Consider the following 17,288-nt stretch of genomic DNA (forward strand, 5'->3'; position numbering starts at 1 on the left):
AGGGAGCCAATGCAGTGTTGACAGGACCGGGCTAGTATGGTCATACTTCCTGGTTCTAGTAAGAACTCTAGCTGCTGCATTTTGGACTTACCGGAGTTTGTTTACTAAGCGTACAGAACGACCACCCAATAAAGCATTACAATAATCTAACCTTGAGGTCATAAATGCATGGATTAACATTTCTGCATTTGACATTGAGAGCATAGGCTGTAATTTAGATATATTTTTGAGATGGAAAAGTGCAGTTTTACAAATGCTAGAAACGTGGCTTTCTAAGGAAAGATTGCTATCAAATAGCACACATAGGTTCCTAACTGATGACGAAGAATTGACAGAGCAGCCATCAAGTCTTAGACTGCGTTCTAGGTTATTACATGCAGAGCTTTTAGGTCCTATAATTAACACCTCTGTTTTTTCAGAATTTAGCAGTAAGAAATGACTCGTCATCCAGTTTTTTATATCGACTATGCATTCCGTTAGTTTTTCAAATTGGTATGTTTCGCCGGGCCATGAAGAAATAGAGCTGAGTATTATCAGCATAACAGTGAAAGCTAACACCGTGTTTCCTGATGATATTTCCCAAGGGTAACATGTAAAGCGTGAAGAATAACGGCCCTAGTACTGAGCCTTGAGGTACTCCATACTGCACTTGTGATCGATATGATACCTCTTCATTCATGGCGTTCATATAAGTACGATTTAAACTATGCTAATGCACTTCCATTAATGCCAACAAAATGTTCTAGTCTATGCAAAAGAATGGTGTGGTCAATAGTGTTGAACGCAGCACTAAGATCCAATAGCACTAATAGAGAGATACAACAACGATCAGATAAGATAAGAGCAGGTCATTTGTAACACTAAGGAGAGCAGTCTCAGTACTATGATATGGTCTAAATCCTGACTGGAAAAACCTCACAGATACCATTTTTCTCTAAGAAGGAATATAATTGTGAGGATACTACCTTTTCTAGTATCTTGGACAGAAAAGGGAGATTTGAGATCAGTTCTATAATTAACTAGTCTTTTTGGGTCAAGTTGTGGTTTTTTGATGAGAGGCTTAATAACAGCCAGTTTGAAGGTTTTGGGGACATATCCTAATAACAATGATGAATTAATAATAGTCAGAAGAGGATCTATGACTTCTGGAAGCACCTCTTTTAGGAGCTTAGATGGAATAGGTTCTAACATACATGTTGTTGGTTTAGATGATCTAAAAAGTTTATACAATTCTTCCTCTCCTATAGTAGAGAATGAGTGGAACTGTTTCTCAGGGGATCTATAGTGCATTGTCTGATGCGATACTGTAGCTGACGGCTGCATGGTTACAATTTTATCTCTAATAGTATTAATTTTAGAAGTAAAGTAGTTGATAAAGTCATTACTGCTGTGATGTTGGGAAATGTCAACACTTGTTGATGCTTTATTTTTCGTTAATTTAGCCACTGTATTGAATAAATACCTGGGGTTATGTTTATTTTCTTCTAAAAGAGACGAAAAGTAATCAGATCTAGCAGTTTTTAATGCGTTTCTGTAGGATAGGTCACTTTCCCTCCAGTCAATACAAAATACCTCTAGTTTTGTTTTCCTCCAGCTGCGCTACATTTTCCGGGCTGCTCTCTTTAGGGTGCGAGTGTGCTCATTATACCATGGTGTTTTCCTTAACCTTCCTAAAGCGTAAAGGACTAAATGCATTTAAAATGCTAGAAAAGAGAGAGTCAATAGTTTCTGTTACATCATCAAGTTGTTCTGAGGTTTTGGATATGCTAAGGAATTGGGATACATCAAGAAGATTACTTACAAAGCAGTCTTTTGTGGTAGAAGTGATAGTTCTACCATACTTGTAACAAGAAGTAGAATTTACAGTTTTAGCTATATGAAGTTAGCACAAAACTAAATAATGATCTGAGATATCATCGCTTGGCTGCATAATTTCAACACCATCAACATCAATTCCATGTGACAGTATTAAATTTAGAGTATGATTTCGACAATGAGTAGGTCCTGAGACATGTTGTCTAACCCCAATAGAGTTCAGAATGTCTGTAAATGCTGATCCCAATGCATCTTTTTCATTATCAACATGCATATTAAAATCACCAACAATTAAAACTTTATCTGCAGCCAGCACTAACTCGGATGTAAAATCAGCAAACTCTTTAAAAAAGTCTGTATGGTGCCCTGGTGGCCTGTATACAGTAGCCAGTGCAAACATCACAGGGGATTTATTATTAACATTTGTTTCTCTGGATAATGTTATATATACTTGAAGCCTGCCCTCTGAGAAATCCTGAAAACATTGTTATAAATTGAAGCAATACCTCCCCCTTTACCTTTTGGACGTGGCTCATGTTTATAACAGTAATCTTGGGGTGTAGACACAATAAAAACAATTCAACCATTAGGGGTTACACAGACTAGTCGAGTGATCGACTGACACACTACTTTAACCACTAGTCGGTACTGTTGGAAACAATCGACTACTCGAGCATGCATTAACTATAATGCAAGCACAGTTTGCTTACAATGCAAATTAGAGGATTATAATATTGTGTGTAGATGTTACTTTCTGTCACTTTCTCTATGTTACATGTAAAATTAAAATATGTCATTTAATAATTAGGGGTGTGCCCGAAGCCGAATACCTTATTCAGAATGGCACGGATAATGGCTTTAAAAAACGAACAACGGATAAGGAATAATTCTGCCTGAATATTCGGCTAAGGCTGGCACGCTCTGCTGTTTGCTAGATAACAACTGAGCCAGGGGATCAGCGCAATATTATACACAGACCTCTAAAGTCACGCAATAATGAGTGTGAAGTGTATGAATATAAACTTTATGAACCAAAAGAGCGCAAATCAAACATCGCATGTTGCCTCTCCGTGCATCTCCCAGAAATCAGAGCATGGCAAGAGTATTATCACCTTTAATAATACACCATACACGGCCTATTATTTGTATATATTTAAAAGGCAATTATTTAAACCGTAAGCTACGAAATGATACATGAATGAATGGAATAAACAGCGCGCTCACCAATCAAACAGCCGCGTTGCACGTCTCAGTCTCTCAAAAACCAAACCAGTTCTCTCTCTTAAAAGTAGGCTAATAATCAACTTACATGCAGATACATTTTCTATGTTTGCTTCCTTATTTTTGGCTGGTTTGCATGGCACATGCACATTTGTTTAGTAAGTTCAAAAAGACTCGTTTAGAGAATTCTGCGTAATGAAAATGTGCGCCTTGAATTCATTCAGTCATGTTCAAATGATCACTAAACGTTTGTCGTGACATCTCTGCTTATATGATTAATTTATTTTTTAGAAATGAATAATTATTTTACTTTTACGCAGCATATTTGTTCAGTGATAACTACGGGAAAAAAGATCTTATCAAGTAACTGTACGACACCTGGTTTTATCCGAAAACAGATACAAATAATTGTGTGACTGTTACAGATACAAATATTGGTTACATGAAAAAAAAAAAATTAAATTCCATAAATATACAGTAGAGTCAAATAACGTATGTTATGTAATTGTTGCATTAGGCTATTAATTAATTAGTTAATAAACGTTTATTGATAAAAACTATTTAATGTCTTTTCATTTACAGTAGCATGAACCACGAGTAGTCGAGTAACTCAAGTATTTTTTAAATAAGTAATCGACTAACAGAAATCAGTAGTCGTGCAACCCCTAGTAATCATCAGGTTTTAGCCAGGCTTCTGTCCAACAGAGCACATCTAGATTATGATCAGTGATCATATTATTTACAAAAAGTGATTTGGTAGAAAGGGACCTGATATTTAATAAGCCAAGCTTTATCAATTGTTTATTGGTATTGCATCTGTTTTTTATTTGTTGAACCTCAATTAAATTGTTGCTCTTGAATTGGTTTGGACGTTTTTTGTATTTTCTAGTTCGGGGAACAGACACATCTCTATAGTGTGATATCTAGGTGAAAGAGTCTTTATTTGTTGAGAATTAACTGACTTCTGTGACGGGAGGCAGCTAGCAGACGGTCGGTTTAGCCAGTCTGTCTGCTTCCTGACCTGGGCCCCAGTTAGTCAAGTACAAACTCTAAGACTATGTGCCATATCTCTAGAGAGAAGAGCGGCACCACCATAGGAGGGATGAAAACCATCTCTTTTCAACAGGTCAGGTCTGCCCCAAAAGCTCGTCCAATTGTCTATGAAACTTATGTTATTCTGTGGGCACCACTTAGACATCCAGCCATTGAGTGATGACAATCTGCAATGCATCTCATCACCACGGTAAGCAGGGAGGGAACCAGAGCATATTACAGTGTCTGACATCGTGCTTGCAAGTTCACACACCTCTTTAAAGTTATTTTTAGTGATCTCCGACTGGCGAACATCATTAGCGCCAGCATGAATAACAATCTTACTGTATTTACATTTAGCATTAGCCAGCACTTTTAAATTTGCTAAGATGTCAGGTGCTCTGGCTCCCAGTAAACATTGGACTATGGTGGCTGGTGTCTCTATTTTCACGTTCCGTACAATAGAATCGCCAATAACTAGAGCACTTTCATCGGGTTTCTCAGTGGGTGCATCTCTGAGTGGGGAGAACCTGTTTAATGTTTTGATCGGAACAGAAGAGTGGTGTTTAGACCCATGACTATGCCGCCTCACAGTCACCCAGTTGCCCTGCTGCAAAGGCGCCGTTGCTGGAACCGTACAATGTAGCAGGAGAAGCCATTACTCACCGTGCTTGATGAAAGATTCTTAGCACAGTTGTTTGATGAACTTGTGAAAAACTGGAGAGAGAGAGTAGCGAGAGAGAGTAGAGGAGAAAAGAAAACAGTGATAGGCACAAATGGAAATGCTAATGACAAGCTAACGAGTGCTAACGCGATGCAAAATAAAAGTGAACGATCAAATTAATCTGATTAGATTGATAGATAATATCAGAAATATGGTGGGAATTAAGTTATATTGTATAACTTTAAACAACAGAGAGTAATAGTAAGATAAAGATTCTACAGAAAAACAAAGCTACACAGAGCTACGATCGCAAAACTGCAGCAAGGCAAGCAGGAAGCAGGAATAACACTGTCCAACAGCGACACCCACCCATTTCACAAAGAAATATGAAGAGTTTTGTCTGGGAAATAATAAAAGGACACATTTTCATTTATAATTTGTCTTAAATCTCATTTTGTAAAAAAAAAAAAAAAAAAAAAAAAAAAAAAAAAAAAAATTTAGAAAATTGTATGGTGTAATCTGTATTGTGAATTTTATCACATCATAAGTTTATTGAATCGTTACATCCCGATATGCTACTAGTTTTTGCTGATCATGCTGATTTGTCCACAGTAAAGTTCAGCAAATGTCTTTTTTATACAGGCTAGTTAAATTCATTTTGGGATACCAAAACCTGAAGAACCTGTTATTTTTAAGTCACGTGCCAAAACCATTCATGCTGGCGGTTATTAAGCCTCTTATTAAAAAACCACAACTATATCCTAGTGAATTGGCAAATTACAAACCCATTTCAAATCTTCCATTTATGTCTAAAATTTTAGAAAAAGTTGTGTCTGCTCAATTGTGCTCCTTCCTGCAAAAAAATCTCTATGAAGAATTTCAGTCGGGTTTCAGGTCCCATCATAGCACAGAAACTGCACTTGTTAAAATTACAAATGACTTGCTTCTTGCATCAGACCAATGCTGCATCTCATTGCTAGTTTTACTTGATCTTGGTGCTGCGTTCTACACCATAGATCATGATATACTCGTAGATAGATTACAAAACTATACAGGTATCCAAGGGCAGGCTTTAAGATGGTTTAGATCCTACCTGTCCGATCACTACTACTTTGTTTATTTAAATGGGGAGTCATCTTATTTATCACCAGTAAAATATGGAGTGCCACAAGGATCTGTCCTAGGTCCTCTGCTATTTTCAATATACATGTTGCCCCTTGGTAATATCATTAGAAAATACGGGATTAGTTTCCACTGTTAGGCTGATGATACTCAACTATATATCTCAACGAGACCAGATGAAACTTCTAAATTATCTAAGCTAACAGTGTGTGTTAAAAATGTAAAAGATTGGATGACCAATAATTTTCTCCTATTAAATTCAGATAAGACATATTACTTATTGGACCAAAAAACATTACACAGAATCTCGTAGATTACAATTTGCAATTAGACGGATGTACTGTTACTTCCTCTACTGTCAAAAATCTGGGTGTTATATTAGACAGTAACTTGTCTTTTGAAAATCATATTTCCCATGTTACGAAAACAGCATTCTTCCATCTTCGAAACATTGCCAAGCTACGAAACAAGTTACCTGTTTCTGATGCAGAAAAGCTAGTTCATGCATTCATGACCTCTAGACTGGACTATTGTAATGCACTGCTAGGTGGTTGTCCTGCATCCTCAATATACAGTACAAGCTACAGTAAGTCCAAAATGCAGCGGCTAGAGTCCTTACCAGGTCAAGAAAATATGATCATATTACCCCAATTTTACAGTCTCTGCACTGGCTACCTATTAAGTTCCGTATCAGTTACAAAATATTATTACTTACTTATAAGGCCCTTAATGGTTTAGCTCCTGTGTACCTAACTAGTCTTCTACCATGCTACAATCCATCACGCTCCCTAAGGTCACAAAATGCTGGACTTTTGATAGTACCTAGGATAGCAAAGTCCACTAAAAGAGGTATACAAATAAACTTGAATTGAATTGAATTGAATTGAAGAATGCCTGCCCGAAGGGCTACCAGGGATTTTGAAATTTTGCGAGCTCTGTTTTCTTTTCGCCCAAATAATGTAAATATGCAGCGGACCAACCTGCGCCACGTGGCTAAGCTAGAATGCTAACTTCAGCATGTCTAAGACACTAGAACTCTCTAAAACTAAAGCAGGACAAAAATAAAGAACATACAGTAGGTGGCCATCCAAAACGTTGGTTCTACCGTCGCACATACCGCTGCCGCAACGTCTGCAAAGTGCATTTACAGCTTTTGACCGCTGAGTGACGCTTTAATCACAAGTTTCCAAACAAGCGCATCAAAGCACATTATCAAGAATAGACGTCAGCTGTGCCTCACAGAAGTGTTATATTTGACTGCAGTTGGGGAAAATGAAAGAAAAAATATTTAATATTCACAGATGAAAGTTTAGTCCTTATGAAGATATGTGAGTTTCTTAGAACGAATTTAAGCAGGATAAATATCAAGCCTATGAGCCTGTGCTTATATTTTCTCTACACCATATATTAGATTTGACACATTTAAATAGTGTGCAGTATTATTTATATAATATGAATTATGTGTTATATTATTCAAAAGAAATTGTGGTTTACTTTGCATTGGAGCATTAAAAGTGGTAGCATAATGAGCTAGGCTTGCGTGTTTTATAAATTATTTTCTTTATTTTTAGTAAAACGTGAGGCACTGAATAATTTCGCTCCCATTATTTAGGCCTAATTAAGAAAAGAATAAATTAAACCTGCACGATTTAACTAAATTATTGAAACTCTAAACAATGGACTAATTAATAAAACGCCCTCATGATTAAACTCAAGTTCTCTCATTATAATCAACGAAATACACACAATGTAAAAAAGAGCTTCATTAATTGACAACTTCAGTGATTTTAAAGGGAGTCTTCTTTACTTGCTTTCATATAATTTAAGTAAAAAAATAAAAATCAAATCAAATAAATAAATTAATTAAAGCCGCATTTAAATGCAGGTTTGTATAATATTCCTTAAAATATCAGTGGAAGATTTACTCGGCCCGCATGATGCTGAGTGCACGTGCAGCATTTATTTTTATTTGTCTACATATTTTATCTTCATTACAAATCTTGTTTGGTTTTATTTAGGATAATTGCATGTAAAAAAAAAAAATTGCTTTGTAATGCATATGCAAAATGTGAATTATTATTCATATTCAAGTGTTTGTGCGAAAATTATTACACAGGCATGACAGGGAGGCGCCCTCTCGGTCACGTGATTTTTTTCCTAATAATGAAATAACTGAAAATTGGGGTGCCTCACATAGGCTACATGAGAAATATATCTACAGAAAGCTTGAAATGTCTTTTAAACGAATCAATTCAAAACGAAAGCATTATGTAATATGTGAGGGTTGTATTTCTCTTTAAAGGCGCGTCCATGTGGAGAGAGCCAGCACTGTGAATTTCATCTTGCAGCCGACAAGAAAACATTGGTTTATCAATAAATAATTAAAATGTCTCCTTTTTCACAATAATTGGGCTACTTCTGCCCGTGCTTTGTGGCAAACTTAATGCATGTGGAATATATTAAGGCTCATTATGGATTATAGATGTAAATTTAATATAAACCTGCGATTAGTTGAATAATGCAAGAATAATGACAAATGAATGACTAGTAACTAGAAAATCTTACGTGGGAGGCAGACCTATTAAATACCCTCTAGACATCTCTTTTAAAGTTTGTAAAGCATTTTATATGCGTTTGCATAAATTCTTCTTTCAGAACGGTCTGTAATGGAGAGATGTCTTAACGCTGATTTTTCCTCTGAAACACAAAAACGAAAATTGAAATAAAATTGATATTTTATGTTTTGAGAATGGCCAACCCTTCTCTGCAGATATTGTGCTTCTGGTTTGTGCATTTTAACCACTGATTTCTAGTTGTGTCCTCTTTTGGAAGACGAAACAAAGTATTTTCGCTCTCACAACGAAACAGCATCTCCACGACATGGCGCAGGCGGCAACAGCGAGAATAAAAGTTATGCCTTCTTTCTTTGCGTGAACATTTGGGTGGCATTATGCAAATCTTCTCACATCGTGACGTAGACGTGGGGGCGTTTAAATGGGGCATTTTAGGAGGGCGTGGACGAGTCTAAACTTTTATAAAGAATATCTCTTTGGGTTTGAGACTTTAGTCTTTGCAACTTTACAGATCTTCTTTATGCACCAAGAGATTGTAACACTCCAAAGAGAAAGCAAAACTTGAAATCGCATCATATGACCCCTTTACTACAAACATTTAATTTTGAATGTTTTAGAAATATGACAACACATATCTCACACAGAGATATCAATCAATACAGTATATTCAATCATGAATAATTTATTTCTTTAACAAACGTTTTAATTACACTGAACAAAATTATAAACGCAACACTTTTGTTTTTGAACCCAATTTTCATGAGCTGAACTCAAAGACCTAAGACTTTTTCTATGTACACAAAAGGCCTATTTCATTCAAATATTGTTCACAAATCTGTCTAAATCTGTGTTAGTGAGCACTTCTCCTTTGCCAAGATAATCTATCCACCTCACAGGTGTGTCATATTAAGATGCTGATTAGACAGCATGATTATTGCACAGGTGTGCCTTAGGCTGACCACATTAAAAGGCCACTCTAGAAGAATCCCGAAGAATCACCATTTCATCACCCCAAGGCGCCTGGCCGGTGGAGGTTGGCCTGGTGAAGGACCTGCCGGTGGCCGTACTGCTTGGGAGGGATTGGCCCGGCTTCGACAGACTGCTCACCGCCACTACTCAGCCTGCCAACCCCGAGGGGAACCGTCGAAGATGGAGACGGCCTCGAGCACCCCGCCGCCGTCCGGCGCTGCTCGCCTCCAACAGTGGGAGAAAAGGTGAGTCCCCCTCCCAGTCTACTAACTTATTTTATGATGTGTACCAACAGGCTGCTGGAGGGGGCTCGTTCGCCAGGGAACAGCGGGAGGACGACCTACTCAAGCACTGTTTGGCACAAGTGCGAGTCGTGGATGGAGAGGACGTCCTCCCCCGGCCCCACCCTCTCCCACATTTTGTTGTGGAGAATGGCCTGCTGTACTGTGTCGACCAGTGGAGGGGGGAGGAGAAAAAGTTGCTAGTCGTGCCTCAAGCCAAGACCGAGACCATCCTGGAGCTGGCACATTCCCACCCCATGGCAGGTCACCTCGTGGCAGCCAACACCACCCAACGCATCCGCGACCACTTCCACTGGCCAGGCCTGGAGGCCGAAGTAAAGCGGTTCTGCCAAGCCTGCCCGACCTGTCAGGCCACGTCGCCCAGGACCCCTCCCCCCAGCCCGCTCATCCTGCTGCCTATCATCGAGGTGCCCTTCGAGCGGATTGGAATGGACATAGTGGGGCTGTTGCCGAAGTCTGCCCGTGGGCATGAGCACATCCTGGTCATCGTCGACTACGCCACCCGGTACCCAGAAGCAGTCCCCCTGCGGAAGGCCACCGCGAAGTCCATCGCCCAGGAGCTGACGTTCCAGCGCGACGTTCCAGCGAATGATGGACATCCTCCTGTGGCCCCACCAGGCGTACGCGGCCGCCTACCTGGATGACGTCGTGAGCCTCTCCGAGGCATGGGAAGAACATCTGGATCGTCTGCGGAGGGTGCTCTCGGAGCTCCGGCGGGCTGGACTCACTGCCAACCCCCGAAAATGCCACCTAGCCCTCTCTGTGACCAAGTACCTGGGCTTCCAAGTCGGCCGAGGTCTCATCCGGCCACAGGAGAAAAAGGTAGAGGCCATCCACTCCGCCCCGAGGCCCCAGACAAAGACCCAGGTACGAGCCTTCTTGGGGTTGGCGGGTTATTACCGATGTTTTATTACCAACTGCTCCTCTTTAGCCGCCCCCCTGACAGACCTGACTAGGAAGGGGCAGCCGGAGAAAGTATGCTGGACACCATCGGCGGAAGAGGCCTTCGGCCAGGTCAAGACAGCGCTCACGTCCGCACCTGTCCTTCGCGCTCCGGACTTCAGCTGCCCCTTCCTGTTGCAGACGGATGCCTCCGACACAGGACTGGGAGCAGTCCTATCCCAAATCCAGGAAGGCGAGGAGCATCCGGTCATCTACATCAGCAGAAAGCTGTCCCCGGCCGAGAGGAACTATGCCGTCGTGGAGAAGGAGGCCCTGGCCATCAAGTGGGCAGTCCTGGAGCTGCGGTACTACCTCCTGGGACGCAAGTTCACCCTGGTAACCGACCATGCGCCCCTACAGTGGATGGCCCGTGCCAAGGACACCAATGCCAGGGTGACTCGCTGGTTCTTAGCGCTCCAGGACTTCCACTTTGAAGTGCGCCATTGGACCGGGGCCGCCAACGCGAATGCGGATGGCCTCTCATGAATCTGGACAGCTTATGCAGGTCTGTCGGGGGTCATTCCCCACCCTCCCCTAACTTCACCCCTACTTTCCCCATTTGTTCAGGACCAGAACGACGCTTGGGGGGGATGTGACGAGCGTCCTAGGAGGAATCAGTGTCGCCCTGGCAACCAACAGCATACACCTGCACGTCCTCACCGCCGGCTGATCGGTCACAGCTGCATCTCATCAGAACACGGCTCTCAAGCAGCACATGCTGAGCAGACAAGTCTGACACTGGTCTCGAGCCGAACGCACGCTGGACTAACCCTTTCTCTCATTTCTCTCCAGAAAGCAGCGAGTGACTGACAGCCCACCCACTTTGGAGCACGTTTGGACACCCACTTTCACTTGGATTGAGCACTGAAGAGCACCGTGAGCACCAGCCTCCACGCACCGGCTTGCCATCCTGCACCTATTATTATTGTAAATAAAATCCACCCTCCGGGGCCTTTTGTTGTTCACGAAGCCAAAACTTGTCGAGTGATTCTTCACCACGTCACAACATGTTGCCTCTTGGTAATATCATTAGAAAATACAGGATTAGTTTCCACTGTTATGCTGATGATACTCAACTATATATCTCAACAAGACCAGATGAAACTTCTAAATTATCTAAGCTAACAGAGTGTGTTAAAAATGTAAAAGATTGGATGACCAATCATTTTCTCCTATTAAATTTAGATAAGACAGAGATATTACTTATTGGACCAAGAAACATTACACAGAATTTTGTAGATTACAATTTGCAATTAGATGGATGTACTGTTACTTCCTCTACTGTCAAAAATCTGGGTGTTATATTAGACAGTAACTTGTCTTTTGAAAATCATATTTCCCACGTTACAAAAACACAGCATTCTTTCATCTTAGAAACACTGCCAAGCTACGAAACATGTTACCTGTTTCTGATGCAAAAAAAGCTAGTTCATGCATTCATGACCTCTAGATTGGACTATTGTAATGCACTGCTAGGTGGTTGTCCCTACATCCTCAATAAACAAGCTACAGGTAGTCCAAAATGCAGCGGCTAGAGTCCTTACCAGGTCAAGAAAATATGATCATATTACCCCAATTTTACAGTCTCTGCACTGGCTATCATTAAGTTCCGTATGAGTTACAAAATATTATTACTTACTTATAAGGCCCTTAATGGTTTAGCTCCTGCGTGCCTAGTCTTCTACCAGGCTACAATCCATCACGCTTCCTAAGGTCACAAAACGCTGGACTTTTGATAGTACCTAGGATAGCAAAGTCCACTAAAGGAGGTCGAGCTTTTTCGCATTTGGCTCCCAAACTCTGGAATAGCCTTCCTGATAATGTCCGGGTTTCAGACACCCTTTCTCTGTTTAAATCTAGATTAAAAACACACTTCTTTGGCCAAGCATTCAAATAATGAATCTCATAATTTTGGACTGCAGTTATATCTGATCAAATGCACATTATTATTCTTTAGCTTGGGTTAAACTGATTAATTTTACTTGGCTGGAACAGCAGCTACACTAATTATGTCTCTATTTGTTTCTCTGTTTTGCCACGGGGTAACTAGGATTTAAGCTCCAGTCTGGATCCAGAACACCTGAGAAGAGATGATGCCAACCCTAGAGGACCTCAGATGATGCTAACCCAGAGACAACATACAGACCTAACACATTTTGCTATAAGTTTGATTGCATAATTGCTGTCAATAATGTTAATCTTCTGTTTGTTTACGTCTTTTATTGATTTTTCCGAACATTTCTGCCGTATGCACATAAACTGACAGTCACCACTGATAAGCTGCTACTAAATATTGTAGAAACTTAATTTTCTGCAAAGTTGGTTTGCAATGATTGTATCGTAAAAAGCGCTATACAAATAAACTTGAATTGAATTAAAAAAGTATATTGTACTAAAAGCTAACTTTAAAAAATGTAACATTACGTAGCAGTTGCTAAGTTACCAGTTTATCAAGATATCTAGACTAATTTTACAACATAAACCCACTCAAATATATCCATTAAAACACTTAACATTAAGCTTTGGTAAATAGCTTATTTAAACATGTTTCTGTAAATTCTTCCTTACTTTCTTCTGATATAAATCTCTCTGGACGCTGTGACCGCGTGCTGACTGAAGGCTGCTGAAGCGGAAACAAACGGCTGGAAACAACACCGGGCAATAAATACAGTTCGAGAGAAATAATACAACAATGAAAAAATTGTAATGTTATGTTCTGAAAAAAAAAAAGAAGTAATTTAAATGGTTTTATGTATTTATACTAACCTTCGTCCGATGTAAATCTCTCAGAAAATCAGCGAGCGCAACAGCGAAGCACGAGCGGGACGGCTCAGACCAACTTCATGCTAGAAATACAGATTAAAAAAAAATATTACAACATCAAACAACGTTTAAAGGTATGTTTTTGTAAACATGTTTTTCAAAATGGTTTTATGTATTCACATTTACCTTCGTCTGAAATCTCTCAGAATATACCGAACGCTGTCAGCCATTAGCCCCTCATTGCAGAACACAAGCTCTCCTGTCAGCGCGCCCGCGCAAATTCAAACAACAGCTGCGGCGGGAGGGGTAAGAAAAGAGATCCAATCAAGAAAAGATTCGATTCAAGGGCGTCAAGAATTGCAGGTCTTGTGTGAATCAGCTCTAAATGCGAGGCCTGCAATGTCAGTGCATGATATATTACTGTTCATTACCTCTATTAGCAAACTACAACTAACCCCGAGATACAGCACTACCGCGAATAGTGTGGATTTTATTTTATCAATCTCACTCAAATTTTGCGATTCTGTTCAAAAGACTCATTTAGATTCATTCAGTTCAGATTAATTTAAACTAGTCTACAGATTTAAAATGTGCATCTCAAGTGTATGGTCGTGTACGGACTCAGCACACTCGCCTGGGAAATTTTCGTACATGGGTCATACACCTTATGTTTCACTGAAATTTCCCATGTCAGATTTATCTTGGAAATTCCTATTTTCACACAGTGTTTGTAACGGCCAAAACTATGTATTTGCATGCATCACATTATACTGCTGTGTGCCCTTTAAGAGACTGATCACTGGTGGACAGCTCTGGTGGACAGAACTTTGGCTAACATTCCGTAAAAGATTTTTAAATGTTTGAAAGAAAACATTTGACTGTAATGTTTAAAAAATGTTCTAAGAATGTTTATAATTTAAAAAAATGTTCCTATAACGTTAAGTGTAAACAAAGCTAAAACATTCTTCCTGCAACATTTTGAGGATGTTTTGAGGATGTTGTTGAGGTAACATATTATAAAATGTTCTGAAAAACACATTATCACAATGTTTCAAGACAACAAATGAAGAACATTCTCTCAGCCATATTAGTAGAACGTTCTAAGAACATCATTAAGGCTTGAGGTGATGAAATGTTTTGTTTAAAACATTCTTTTAATGTGACGGTCTAACAAAGATAGAACATTTTATCCAAAACATTTTGAGGAAGTTTTGAGGATGTTGCTGAGGTAACAGATTATAAAATGTTCTCAAAAACACACTGGCACAATGTTTCAAGACAACAAATGAAGAACATTCTCTCAGCCACATTAGTAGAACGTTATACGAACATCTTTGAGGTTTGAGGTGATCAAATGTTTTATTTAAAACGTTCTTTAAATGTGACGATTTAACAATGATAAAAACATTTTAACCACAACATTTTGAGGATGTTGCTGAGGTAACAGATTATAAAATGTTCTCAAAAACACACTGGCACAATGTTTCAAGATAACAAATGAAGAACATTCTCTCAGCCACATTAGTAGAACGTTATAAGAACATCATTGAGGCTTGAGATGATGAAATGTTGTTTAAAACATTCTTTTAATGTGACAGTCTAACAAACATAGAACATTTTATCAGGCAACATTTTAAGGATGTTGTTGAGAAAACAGATTATAAAATGTTCTCAAAAAAACACTGGCATAATGTTTCAAGATAACAAATGAAGAACATTCTCTCAGCCACATTAGTAGAACGTTATAAGAACATCATTGAGACTTGAGGTGATCAAATGTTTTATTTAAAACGTTCTTTAAATGTGACGATTTAACAAAGATAAAACATTTTAACCACAACATTTTGAGGATGTTGCTGAGGTAACAGATTATAAAATGTTCTCAAAAAAACACTGGCATAATGTTTCAAGATAACAAATGAAGAACATTCTCTCAGCCACATTAGTAGAACATTATACGAACATCTTTGAGGTTTGAGGTGATCAAATTTTTTTTTTTAAATGTTCTTCAAATGTGACGGTTTAACAAAGATAGAACATTTTATCCGCAACATTTTGAGGATGTTTTGAGGATGTTGTTGAGGTAACAGATTAAAAAATTTTCTCAAAAACACTTTGGTGCAATGTTTCAAGACAACAAATGAAGAACATTCTCTCAGCCACATTAGTAGAACATTATAAGAACATCTTTGAGGCTTGAGGTGATCAAATGTTTTATTTAAAATGTTCTTCAAATGTGACGGTCTAACAAAGATAGAACATTTTATCCGCAACATTTTGAGGATGTTGCTGAGGTAACACATTATAAAATGTTCTCAAAAACACACTGGCACAATGTTTCAAGATAACAAATGAAGAACATTCTCTCAGCCACATTAGTAGAACGTTATAAGAACATCATTGAGGTTTGAGGTGATCAAATGTTTTATTTAATACGTTCTTTAAATGTGATGATTTAACAAAGATAAAACATTTTAACCACAACATTTTGAGGATGTTGCTGAGGTAACAGATTATAAAATGTTCTCAAAAGCACACTGGCACAATGTTTCAAGATAACAAATGAAGAACATTTTCTCAGCCACATTAGTAGAACGTTATAAGAACAACTTTGAGGCTTGAGATGATGAAATGTTTTGTTTAAAACAGTCTTTTAATGTGACAGTCTAACAAAGATAAAACATTTTAACCACAACATTTTGAGGATGTTGCTGAGGTAACAGATTATAAAATGTTCTCAAAAACACTTTGGTACAATGTTTCAAGATAACAAATGAAGAACATTCTCTCAGCCACATTAGTAGAACATTATACAAACATCTTTGAGGCTTGAGGTGATCAAATGTTTTATATAAAACGTTCTTCAAATGTGATGGTTTAACAAAGATAGAACATTTTATCCGCAACATTTTGAGGATGTTTTGAGGATGTTGTTGAGGAAACACATTATAAAATGTTCTCAAAAACACACTGGCACAATGTTTCAAGACAACAAATGAAGAACATTCTCTCAGCCACATTAGTAGAACGTTATAGGAACATCACTGAGGCCTGAGTGTGTTATGTTTTTTTTAATAAAACGTTCTTGTAATGTGACGTAATAACAAAGCTGGAACATTTGAACTGCAACATTTTGAAGATGTTTTGTGGATGTTTTTGAGGTAACAGATTATATAATGTTGTCAATATAACATTGTTACAATGATTCAAGATAACAAAGGAAGAGCATTTTCACAGCCACATTAGGAAAACGTTATAAGAACGTCATTGAGGCCTGAGATGGTGTAATGTTTTTTGTAAAATGTTTTGGAATGTTCTTGTGTTTACAAAACTACACTCTAAAAAAAGTTGGTTCTTTAAAGGTCTTTTACAAGTAGTAACAGCTCTTTTAAGAACTGTATCCTCCTGAAGAACATTTTATATGCTGAGACTGTTCTTTGCTTTAAAGTTCATGGTTATTTTTCACTGCTTTTTTGTTTTTCAAATCTGTGACTGTCAAAGTCACACCATTACTGGTTTTCTGGAGCTCAAGACAGACTTTCAACACACTCTTCAGTGGTAAATGATTAATTTCTTAAAATTTCTATAAATTTAGCCTTTAAAAATGGTAACTAGTTGCATGCCAATCATGTCTTTTTTTTTTCTTTTTAGTTTAACAGAAAATGCACATGACCAGATCTGTTCAGTTAAGGATACTAACTTTCTCTTCACTCAGTAGGCCTAACATAAATGCTGAAATAATGATCCATGATTCAATGATTTTTTAAATTACTTTATGCATAAACACCAAGTCATGAATAACATTAAAGTTATCTTATGATAACATTAAAGTTATCGTACACTTTGCCATGTCAAAAAAAATAAAAATAAATAAATAAATACAAT

Source organism: Cyprinus carpio, unplaced genomic scaffold (genome assembly GCF_018340385.1).
Source record: "Cyprinus carpio isolate SPL01 unplaced genomic scaffold, ASM1834038v1 S000006532, whole genome shotgun sequence".
NCBI classification, from domain to species: domain Eukaryota; kingdom Metazoa; phylum Chordata; class Actinopteri; order Cypriniformes; family Cyprinidae; genus Cyprinus; species Cyprinus carpio.